The sequence below is a fragment of the Heptranchias perlo genome, chromosome 41 (assembly GCF_035084215.1).
Source record: "Heptranchias perlo isolate sHepPer1 chromosome 41, sHepPer1.hap1, whole genome shotgun sequence".
NCBI lineage: Eukaryota > Metazoa > Chordata > Chondrichthyes > Hexanchiformes > Hexanchidae > Heptranchias > Heptranchias perlo.
This window is the reverse complement of record NC_090365.1, coordinates 15,003,309-15,015,726: the sequence shown is the minus strand read 5'-3', so window position 1 is coordinate 15,015,726 and position 12,418 is coordinate 15,003,309. Positions and strand designations below refer to the sequence as shown.

Sequence of the window (12,418 nt, the reverse complement as noted above, 5' to 3'; positions counted from 1 at the left end):
CCGATACACCGAAAAGGTGGCGGCCCTGCCCAATTTAGCGGCGGGTCTACATAAGAATCTTTCTCCCGCTCGGCAGCGGCCAGATTGAGAGGCGGGAAGGCCTGTAGTAGAAGGCCGTACCCGGGGATCGGAGAGGGGAGAGGGAGGGAGAGATCGTGGGGAGGAAGGCAGATCGCCGCTTGTGCGAGGGGGTTCAGGGAGAGGCACTCCTGCACCTCCCGGCCCACTGGCAGTGCTGGAAAGGCACTGGATCCAGCGATCTCGGGGATTCCAGCCATACCCTTTAAATCCAAGTGACCGCTAAAATCTGTGGCATGCAGCCTCATTAACATATTCTAATTACCGACCCGCCTCTCGAGAGCAGGTTGCTCGCCCGCCCCACAACCCGCCCGGTTACACCGGAAGTGGGCGCGTTCACAGTGGGTATGGGCCGGCTTTCACATTTTTAAGAACTTAACCCCCCTCCCAACATTCTCCCGCCTGTCCTGGGGGTGTAAAATTCCCCCCCGGTTTCTCCAATGTCCTTCCTGCTAGCCTCCACTCTCCGTAAACTCTAACTTCTCGAAATTCAGTTGCCCATATCCTGTCCCACACTACGCCCTCTTGCCCGTTACGCCTGCCCTCACTGACCTGCATTGGCTCCCTGTCCCCCGACTCATTAAGTTTAAAGAAAGAGTTTACATTTATATAGCGCCTTTCATGACCTCAGGACGTCCCAAAGCACTTTACAACCAATGAAGTACTTTTGAAGTGTAGTCACTGTTGTAATGTAGGAAATGTGGCAGCCATTTTGCCCACAGCAAGATCCCACAAACAGCAATGATTAGATAATCTGGTTTTAGTGATGTTGGTTGATGGATAAATATTGGCCAGGACACCAGGGAGAACTCCGCTGCTCTTCTTCGATGGGATCTTTTACATCCACCCGAGAGGGCAGACAGGGCCTTGGTTTAATGTCTCATCCGAAAGACGGCACCTCCAACAGTGCAGCACTCCCTCAGTACTGCACTGGGAGCGTCAGCCTGCATTTTGTGACCAAGTCATTGGACCCACAACCTTCTGACTCAGAGGTGAGAGTGCTACCACTGAGCCATGGCTGACACCTTATCCCTCCATATTCCTGTCCTCCTTATCTCCAGCCTCCATTGTCTGCCCCTCACACTGCACCAAAATTGAGCCAGCTCTGCCCCACTCTCTGCAATTCTCTCCCAAAACCTCCCTGCCTCTCCACCTTAAAAAAAAAACCTTCTTCTACCTCGTTGACCAAGTTTTTGATCGTCCCGCCTAACCTGTGGCTGCCCGTGTAGCAGCTCGGGACGTTCTCTCTGTCAAAGAGGCTACAACGTTATTGCTGGGTCGGTGTTTGAAAGGGTTAAAGCACTGGGCATAACGGCTGGTCTATTTTTAATAAAATCGAGCAGTTTGCTGGTTCCCATTAAGGTGGAGATCTTCAAACCTCCCCCCTCCTAGGGTGCAGAGTTTCGAAATAGTTAAGATAATTGCAGCAGCTCTCGGGCAGCAGATGTGACAGGGCAGTCAGTCAGCACTCCTTAAACTGCCCAAGACTCCCGGTGAGGACTGCGATTTCATGGCAGTCCCACTCAGCCTGATGTCAGACAGACCTGCACCAATAGTCAGAGGGGCCCCACCTCCTGGGGCTGTGACCAGCCTTTTTACTCACACAGGCTCCAGTGTTGCCTGCCTGGCTGCCCGGTCGTCACAGACTGCAGGGCATTCAGAGCTTCTGCTGCTTCAGCTTGCTGTCCTGGGCACTTTTGCATCACACAGCTCACCCCGTACAGGGCTCCCAGACGTAGGGAGAAAGCTGCAGACAAGGTAAAGCGAGACTTTGCTTCTTATCTTGTGGCGTAACTTTGTTTGGTGTTTCCAATTGCTTTTATTTTTTCACAACGCAGCAAAGATTGACCCTGAGAGAGTTTACACTTCCTGAAACTTGCAGGAGCTTTGAGGCGGGGGCTGGAGCCGATTAAAATCTCTGGACCTCAGTTCTCATCGCGAAGGTGAAAGGTTTAATTAAATCGCATCTGGTTTCAATTGAACATTCAACATTTCACTTTAAACTATGCAGTCTGCTGCTGTTGTTGATGTCATCTCTTGTCGTTTACTGTAACCGTGTGTCTACACTGAACTCATTCCCCTTTAATTCAGTCGTCGTTCACTGTCTCGCTGTCGGGAAGTTCAATTCTCCAGATGGTTCTGAATAACTGATCACAGCTGAGGTGGGCGGGAAGACCCCTGAGCCCCTCATCGTTATCAGTGACCCCACCCCCTCCTGGGAATGTGCGTCTGTGTGGACACTGCGTGAGGTTGAGGCACAGCTGTAATGCCCCCTGCAGCTGAATATCCCGTTCACACTCACAGTCTTGCACACGATGCATGAGCACGTAGGCAGGTTACTAGAGAGCTAACATCACCTGTGGGACCCGTACCCCAGTGAGAGTCAGTGTGTGTGGGACCCGTACCCCAGTGAGAGTCAGTGTGTGTGGGACCCGTACCCCAGTGAGAGTCAGTGTGTGTGGGACCCGTACCCCAGTGAGAGTCAGTGTGTGTGGAACCCGTACCCCAGTGAGAGTCAGTGTGTGTGGGACCCGTACCCCAGTGAGAGTCAGTGTGTGTGGGACCCGTACCCCAGTGAGAGTCAATGTGTGCTGAGACACTCAGTCCTGTTATATACACGGTCAGTGCTGGGACACTCAGTTCTGTTATATACACAGTCAGTCCTGTTATACACACAGTCAGTGCTGTTATACACACAGTCAGTGCTGTTATACACACAGTCAGTGCTGAGACACTCAGTCCTGTTATACACACAGTCAGTGCTGGGACACTCAGTCCTGTTATACACACAGTCAGTGCTGGGACTCTCAGTCCTGTTATACACACGGTCAGTGCTGGGACACTCAGTCCTGTTATACACACAGTCAGTGCTGGGACACTCAGTCCTGTTATACACACAGTCAGTGCTGGGACTCTCAGTCCTGTTATACACACGGTCAGTGCTGGGACACTCAGTCCTGTTATACACACAGTCAGTGCTGGGACACTCAGTCCTGTTATACACACAGTCAGTGCTGGGACACTCAGTCCTGTTATACACACAGTCAGTGCTGGGACACTCAGTCCTGTTATACACACAGTCAGTGCTGGGACTCTCAGTCCTGTTATACACACGGTCAGTGCTGGGACACTCAGTCCTGTTATACACACAGTCAGTGCTGGGACACTCAGTCCTGTTATACACACAGTCAGTGCTGGGACTCTCAGTCCTGTTATACACACCACGTGATATCAAGAAACGGCTGAGTGCACTGGATACAGCAAAGGCTATGGGTCCTGACAACATACCGGCTGTAGTACTGAAGACTTGTGTTCCAGAACTAGCTGCGCCTCTAGCTAAGATGTTCCAGTACAGCCACAACACTGGCATCTACCCGACAATGTGGAAAATTGCCCAGGTATGTCCTGTTCACAAAAAGCAGGACAAATCCAATCCAGCCAATTACTGCCCCATCAGTCTACTCTCAATCATCAGCAAAGTGATGGAAGGTGTCGTCGACAGTGCTATCAAGCGGCACTTACTCACCAATAACCTGCTCACCGATGCTCAGTTTGGGTTCCACCAGGACTACTCGGCTCCAGACCTCATTACAGCCTTGGTCCAAACATGGACAAAAGAGCTGAATTCCAGAGGTGAGGTGAGAGTGATTGCCCTTGACATCAAGGCAGAATTTGACCGAGTGTGGCACCCAGGAGCCCGAGTAAAATTGAAGTCAATGGGAATCAGGGGGAAAACTCTCCAGTGGCTGGAGTCATACCTGGCACAAAGGAAGATGGTAGTGGTTGTTGGAGGCCAATCATCTCAGCCCCAGGGCATTGCTGCAGGAGTTCCTCAGGGCAGTGTCCTAGGCCCAACCATCTTCAGCTGCTTCATCAATGACCTTCCCTCCATCATAAGGTCAGAAATGGGGATGTTCGCTGATGACTGCACAGTGTTCAGTTCCATTCACAACCCCTCAGATAATGAAGTAGTCCGAGCCCGCATGCAGCAAGACCTGGACAACATCCAGGCTTGGGCTGATAAGTGGCAAGTAACATTCGCGCCAGATAAGTGCCAGGCAATGACCATCTCCAACAAGAGAGAATCTAACCACCTCCCCATGACATTCAACGGCATTACCATCACCGAATCCCCCACCATCAACATCCTGGGGGTCACCATTGACCAGAAACTTAACTGGACCAGCCACATAAATACTGTGGCTACAAGAGCAGGTCAGAGGCTGGGTATTCTGCAGCGAGTGACTCACCTCCTGACTCCCCAAAGCCTTTCCACCATCTACAAGGCACAAGTCAGGAGTGTGATGGAATACTCTCCACTTGCCTGGATGAGTGCAGCTCCAACAACACTCAAGAAGCTCGACACCATCCAGGACAAAGTGGCCTGCTTGATTGGCAACCCATCCACCACCCTAAACATTTACTCCCTTCACCACCGGCGTGCTGTGGCTGCAGTGTGTGCCATCCACAGGATGCACTGCAGCAACTCACCAAGGCTTCTTCAACAGCACCTCCCAAACCCGCGACCTCTACCACCTAGAAGGACAAGGACAGCAGGCACATGGGAACAACACCACCTGCACGTTCCCCTCCAAGTCACACACCATCCCGACTTGGAAATATATCACCGTTCCTTCATCGTCACTGGATCAAAATCCTGGAACTCCCTTCCTAACAGCACTGTGGGAGAACCTTCACCACACGGACTGCAGCGGTTCAAGAAGGCGGCTCACCACCACCTTCTCAAAGGCAATTAGGGATGGGCAATAAATGCCGGCCTTGCCAGCGACGCCCACATCCCATGAACGAATAAAAAAAAACACGGTCAGTGCTGGGACACTCAGTCCTGTTATACACACAGTCAGTGCTGGGACACTCAGTCCTGTTATACACACAGTCAGTGCTGGGACACTCAGTCCTGTTATACACACAGTCAATGCTGGGACACTCAGTCCTGTTATACACACAGTCAGTGCTGGGACACTGAGTCCTGTTATATAAACAGTCAGTGCTGGGACACTCAGTCCTGTTATACCCACAGTCAGTGCTGGGACACTCAGTCCTGTTATACACACAGTCAGTGCTGGGACACTCAGTCCTGTTATACACACAGTCAGTGCTGGGACACTCAGTCCTGTTATACACACAGTCAATGCTGGGACACTCAGTCCTGTTATACACACAGTCAGTGCTGGGACACTCAGTCCTGTTATATAAACAGTCAGTGCTGGGACACTCAGTCCTGTTATACCCACAGTCAGTGCTGGGACACTCAGTCCTGTTATATACACGGTCAGTCCTGTTATACCCACAGTCAGTGCTGGGACACTCAGTCCTGTTATACACACAGTCAGTGCTGGGACACTCAGTCCTGTTATACACACAGTCAGTGCTGGGACACTCAGTCCTGTTATACACACAGTCAGTGCTGGGACACTCAGTCCTGTTATACACACAGTCAGTGCTGGGACACTCAGTCCTGTTATATAAACAGTCAGTGCTGGGACACTCAGTCCTGTTATACACACAGTCAGTGCTGGGACACTCAGTCCTGTTATACACACAGTCAGTGCTGGGACACTCAGTCCTGTTATATAAACAGTCAGTGCTGGGACACTCAGTCCTGTTATACACTCACTCAGTGCTGGGACACTCAGTCCTGTTATACCCACAGTCAGTGCTGGGACACTCAGTCCTGTTATACCCAGTCAGTGCTGGGACACTCAGTCCTGTTATACCCACAGTCAGTGCTGGGATGTGTGACACAGACTGAGGAATATTGCCTCAACAATAGGTCAGTTATCAGACTGGCCCTTCTGGCAGACTCCTGTCTTTAAGTCTGTTACGTCATTGGTTGTGAGTCAAGAACTCACCAAGAACTGTAACTGTTACTGTCGAAAGGAAGATACCTGAGATATTTGGGAGATTTCTCCAACCCTGTGACCAAATACAGCACAAAAGAAAAGGAGGATAAGTTACCTCAGGAGTGTGTCTGGAAGCCGGACGCTGGGTCTTTGGATCACCAGCAGGAACTGATCCCACTGCCGGTACAATCTGATTGACTGCGTTTGAATGCTTTGTACTGAACGAGTGCCCTCTTGCACTTTAACCCGTTGCTGCTCGTTTCACAGTTGGCCTTGTCCACGACCTGCCCTGTGCTGGAGAAGACCCTGGAAACTCCTTCCACTAATTACACAAACTTCCCTTTCTCCCATTTTCTCGATTTTCTCCCTTCTTGCAAAGGCACTGACTCCTGCCCGAGATTACTCCTTGACATCACTCACTGTTTCCTCACTCAGGGGGCACTGTCCATGTACGACCCTGGGAGTCTCACAACTCCATCTCCAAAATTTAGAGTCAATCCCACTCCTACCCCAGGCCTACTGGCACCTTTCGGGTGTGAAGGAGGGTGTTGAAGGAAGAAAGAGAGGTGGAGAGATGGAGGGGTTTAGTGAGGGAATTCCAGAGCTTAGGGCCCGGGTGATAGACAGCACAACTGCCAATGGTAGGGCATGGGGAGGGAGTGGGTTTGGATAAGAGGTTGGAGGAACCGAGAATTTAGGGGGAGATGTTACAAAGATAGGGAGGACCACTGCTCTTTTTGATATATATTAATGACCTGGACTTGGGCATAGAGGATATAATTTCAAAGTTTGCAGATGACACAAAGCTTGAAAATGTAGTAAACAATGTGGAGGATAGTGACAGACTTCAGGAGGACAGAGAGTGAAATTTAACGCAGAGTAGTGTGAAGTGATACATTTTGGAAGGAAAATTAAGGAGAGGCAATATGGGATCCTGGGCTTTATAAATAGAGGCACAGAGTACAAAAGCAAGGAAGTTCTGATAAACCTTTAAAATCACTGTTTGGGCCTCAGCTGGAGTATTGTGTCCAATTCTGGGCACCGCACTTTAGGAAGGATGTCATGGCCTTGGAGAGGGTGCAGAGGAGATTTACTAGAATGATACCAGGGATGAGGGACTTCAGTTATGTGAAGAGACTGGAGAAGATAATTGGCAAAAGAACCAGAGGGGAGACGAGGAGAAATTTTTTACGCAGCGAGTTGTTCTGATCTGGAATGCGCTGCCTGAAAGGGCGGTGGAAGCAGATTCAATAATAACTTTCAAAAGAGAATTGGAAAAATACTTGAAAAGGCGAAATTTGTAGGGCTATGGGGGAAATAATGAATTCCCTTGTTAAAGAAAGATACAGACTCTGCTCCAACAATGGTTTGTGGCAGAGAATTCCACCCTCTATGCAAAGAAACTTCTCTAACTTCCCCATAAATCTTTTATAGTAATTATCACTAATTTGTGCCCTCTCGGTAACATCTCACCGACGGGTGGAGTCAATTTATCAATATTTATCTTATAACTTTCGTAATCTTGTAGATCTCTAATCTTTTCAGGTCTAGTGAAAACAGTGAAAACAGCCCAACTTTTCTTCATAACTGAAAACTCCTCATCCTGGGTAAATCTAGGGAGCACAGTATAGAGGGAGACTGTCACAGGCTTTGGGAGGACAGACAGGTTAGAGGAATGGGCCGACAGGTTGGGGGAGTGGGCCGACAGGTTAGAGGAGTGGGCTGACAGGTTGGGGGAAGTGGCGGAGAGGTTGGGGGAAGGGGCGGACAGGTTGGGGGAAGGGGCTGACAGGTTGGGGGAAGGGGCAGACAGGTTGGGGGAAGGGGCTGACAGGTTGGGGGAAGGGGCGGACAGGTTGGGGGAAGGGGCGGACAGGTTGGGGGAAGGGGCGGACAGGTTGGGGGAAGGGGCAGACAGGTTGGGGGAAGGGGCGGACAGGTTGGGGGAATGGGCGGACAGGTTGGGGGAAGGGGCGGACAGGTTGGGGGATGGGGCGGACAGGTAGGGGGAAGTGGCGGACAGGTTGGGGGAAGGGGCGGAGAGGTTGGAGGAAGGGGCGGATAGGTTGGGGGAAGGGGCGGACAGGTTGGGGGAATGGGCGGACAGGTTGGGGGAAGGGGCGGACAGGTGGCAGTTGCAATTTAATGTGGAGAATTCAAACACATAATTCTGCAAAAGTGTGAATACAGGGAGATAAAGCCAGAAAAAGACCAACAGAATTTTGGGTTTTATAAATCGGGATACAGGGTATGAGAGGCATGAGATTATGGCAGTGGTTCGGTCACAGTCAGAGCCTGGGGAGAAAACTTACCTTTTGCAACATAAGGAAATTCTCTTTCCCTGTCTATTTTACAATAATTAAAATCTACAATTAGAACTTTAATAAATTGAAGAAGGTTCAATGTTAAACTCATTTCCAACTGGTATCTGCTGTTTAAGGAGTTGTTTGTGTCAGGAGGAGGGGCAAGAGACAACAACTGAGAGACAGAGAGATGAAGAAAATGCACAACAGAAACTCACCACCTCTGGACGGGGAACGTCCAAAATTAAATTCAGCTAATTTCAGGTTCTAACTGTGGCCTAACCACTGCCTTGTGCAAATTTATCATAATCTCATGCCTCTCATACCCTGTATCCCTATTTATAAAACCCGAAATGCTGTTGGTCTTTTTCTGGCTTTATCTACCTGTATTCACACTTTTGTAGAATAATGAGCCCTTGGATCTCCACACACCCTACAGCCTCTTCCCAAATTCAGGCCAACAGGGCAGTCCAAAGACCGTGTATACGTTTACATACTGGGGAGGGAATGAGTGAGTGCGTGACTAAGGGAGTGAATGTATATGTTGGACCTGATACCTGGAGAGTGAGTCAGTAAGCGAGGGGGCTAAATTCAAAATTAATCTGGGGAAGCCATGTTTCAGTGAGTGAGTGGTCAATCTATGGAGCAGACTCCCTCAGGAGACGGTGGAAGCAGTTCGCATTGATTCATTCAAATGCAAATTAGATAATTTCTTTCAGAAAATAACATTTCGGGATACAGTGTATGAGGAATTTGAGGCATGACGTGGTAAGTGGAGCAAGCTGGGAAGGATAAAGGTGACTTTGGACCTATGGTTCCCAAAGCTCTCCACGACTGGGGGTTTCCTCGGGTCATTTCTGGGTCTGTTGTAGACTCAATGATAGAGATTGATTGCTGTGATTAGTCAACAACTCCATTGTCATGTAGGCGAACTAGATGGACTGTGGTTTTTTCTTGTCTAGCAATTCCTATATTCCTATTGGGTCTGGGACCTGGAGAGTGAGTGAGTGAGTGAATATGTTGGGTTAAATGCACACTCATTTCATGCTATGGACATATGAGGAGAGATTTTCCTGGGTCTGTGACAGACCTGCAGTGCCAACGAAAGCACAAACATGGACATGGCAGAGAGACAGATACTTTACAGCAAGACAATGGTCTCTCTGCAGGATCTTGGGAAGCAATTCTTACCATTGGATTTGGATTCCTGATGGGCTTCAGTTTGTAATTAAGAACATGGAGATCTGGGTCCAACCCACAAAGGGCCATGAGCGGGAAAAGACAATGGGACCTCTCTAGAGCTGGTGACGTTTTAACTGGCGAAACTTGACATTAGCAGTAAGGTTCCATCCCATAACCTGGTGACTATTATTGAATGTGTGGTGCTTCGATGTGGAGATCCATCGCTTGTTGTAGGGGAGGCGGCCATTGAAAGCTTGGACGTATGCCTTTAGATCCAGTTACACCTTGACCGGTTTCCTGTGGGACGTAAGATAAGGAAATGGAGCGTCTGAGATCCGTCAAAGGAGAGTTAAATCAGCTTACCGGTCGGGCCCGCTTTCAAACGTGCACTGATATTGGTAAAGCTCGATCAAAGTTCACAGCTCGTGACCAGTTGGACATTCTACTCTTCATGGTCTTTAAAGCACTAAACGATGAGCAGCTTCCATTGTCACAGTAACATTAGGAACAGGAGGAGGCCATTCAGCCCCTCCAGTGTGCTCCACCATTCAATAAGATCATGGCTGATCTGCACCTCAACCCCATTTTCCCGCCTTTGCTCCATATCCCTGGATATCCTCACCCAATAAAAACCTATCGACCCCAGTCTTGAAAGCTCCAATTACCTCCCCTCCCCCCCAGCATTCAGAGCTTTTTGGGGGAGATAGTTGCAAATATCCACTACCCTTTGTGTGAAAAAGTCTTTCCTGATTTCGCTCCTGAATGGCCTGGCTCTAATTTTAAAGATTATGCCCCCTTGTTCATGATTCCCCCACCAGAAGAAATAGTCATGAACTTCCTCATTAGAATCCGTGGAGCGGCCTTGCAGATGTCCCTGGGACGATCAAAAATTGTACAATCACTTGTGGTCAGTCACTGAGGGGAAGGTGACTCCTGCAGTGACATGTTCTCTCTCCATTCTGGCTTCACACAATGTGCCTGTGTGTTTGGCCTACTCTTCTCACTTACCCTGTTCCATTTGAGGGGTACGTTAGTGAGATATGGAGAACGCTCCTGAGGGATAAAGCACTGGCCACAACTTGAGAACTTAAAGTTACTGTCTGATGACAGCAGAGAATCCCGTGCCAAAGAGGTGACAAATTCAACAACTCAGCTGCCGTTAGCTCTTCGTGAAGTGATATCTGACCCTGACTCCGGGGAGGTGAGAGACATTTGATATCCCCAGTTCCTCAGCATCCTTCACATTCATTTCAGCTCCAGTGTCTCGGTCTGATTTCCTCCCAATTTTGTGAGAATTCCAAAGGATGGGAAAACCTTCATCCTGCCTCTAAAACCTAATGACGCTGATGCTTGCCGTCATTCGGCTGAGATACCTCAAGCTGTCCTGTTACAGGGGAAGGGAGATGATGAAAGCATGAGAGAAGTGGGAGGTTGGGATCTGATTGTGGGTCCATGAGGGGATCACACTGCTGGCAGGAACATTGGCCGTCTGTGCTGCCCCTCATCGATCGGCATTGTGGAGCAAATCTCTCTTTTCCTTCTCAACATTAGGCGAGAGTCAGAGAATCACGGTAGCTGCCTTCTATAGAGAGCTTTTAAATCACAGATACACTTGTGGTAAGTTTGCTTTGATGTACTAGAAGTAAAGGGAATTGGGGGTTAAGGGGAGCGGGCAGGAAATTGGACATGAATTTAGATTTGAGGTTAGGATCAGATCAGCCATGATCTTATTGAATGGCAGAGCAGGCTCGAGGGGCCGATTGGCCTACTCCTGCTCCTATTTCTTATGTTCTTATGTTTGATTGATGCTTCTTCTATTGCCCAGTGGTAGAAGTTTTGGGATAAGTTGCAAATTAAATTTCTGATAAGTTTCTAAAGGAGGAGAGGTTATGGGAGGGAATTCCAGAGCTTGGAGCCTAGGCAGCTGAAGGCACGGCCGCCAATGGTGGAGCGATTAAAATCGGGGATGCGTAAGAGGCCGGAATTGGAGGAGCGCAGAGATCTCGGAGGGTTGTAGGGCTGGAGGAGGTTACAGAGATATGATGTGGAGATGCCGGTGATGGACTGGGGTTGACAATTGTAAACAATTTTACAACACCAAGTTATAGTCCAGCAATTTTATTTTAAATTCACAAGCTTTCGGAGGCTTCCTCCTTCCTCAGGTGAACGATGTGAAAATGAAATCCTCGAAATGAAATCGCATTTATAATTCATGTCACGCTACACGTTACCCCACTAGCGAACAAATGTTATCTGTTTTTAATATAACGGGTCAGTTGCTGTCTTTTCTATGTTTCTACCTCTCTATCTCTGTTTTTTTTTGTTTGTTGTTTTTTTTGGTGATTTGTATATTCGGAGACCTTGCAGGTAACACCTGTCTGTCTGCACACTGATTGCCTTGGCAACGGGCAGTTGAAAAAACTGTCTGTAATCACCAAGCATTGTTCTGTGAATTATAAATGCGATTTCATTTCGAGGATTTCATTTTCACATCGTTCACCTGAGGAAGGAGGAAGCCTCCGAAAGCTTGTGAATTTAAAATAAAATTGCTGGACTATAACTTGGTGTTGTAAAATTGTTTACAAGTTAGAGAGATAGGGAGGGGGCGAGGCCATGGAGGGATTTGAAAACAAGGGTGAGAATTTTAAATTTGAGGCGTTGCCAAACTGGGAGCCGATGTAGGTCAGCGAGCACAGGGGGGTGATGGGTGAACGGGACTTGGTGCGAGTTAGGGTGGAAGATGGGAGGCCGGCCAGGAGAGCATTGGAACAATCCAGTGTAGAGGTAACAGAGGCACGGATGAGGGTTTCAGCAGCAGATGAGCTGAGGCAGGGGTGGAGACGGGCGATGTTACGGAGATGGAAGATTATATCTGCGAGAGGCTATGTTTGTGCGAGTGTCTGAGGGACCAGTGCCTGTATGTAACTCTGTGCCCGACACTCCCACACTCCCAACAGAGACATTTATTCAGGGAGCATCGAGCTGTCACTG

At 49.0% G+C, this 12,418-nt stretch overlaps 1 protein-coding gene across 1 annotated transcript in view; it reads left to right on the top strand.

The window, feature by feature from the left end:
- Positions 1 to 1,716: 1,716 nt before the first annotated feature.
- LOC137306084 (neuroblast differentiation-associated protein AHNAK-like) overlaps positions 1,717 to 12,418 on the top strand; it is a 121,392-nt gene continuing 110,690 nt past the window's right edge. Inside the window, exon 1 of the mRNA XM_067975150.1 lies at positions 1,717 to 1,836. The gene's annotated coding sequence lies outside the window, so the exon portion shown is untranslated. The remainder of the gene's footprint in view (positions 1,837 to 12,418) is intronic.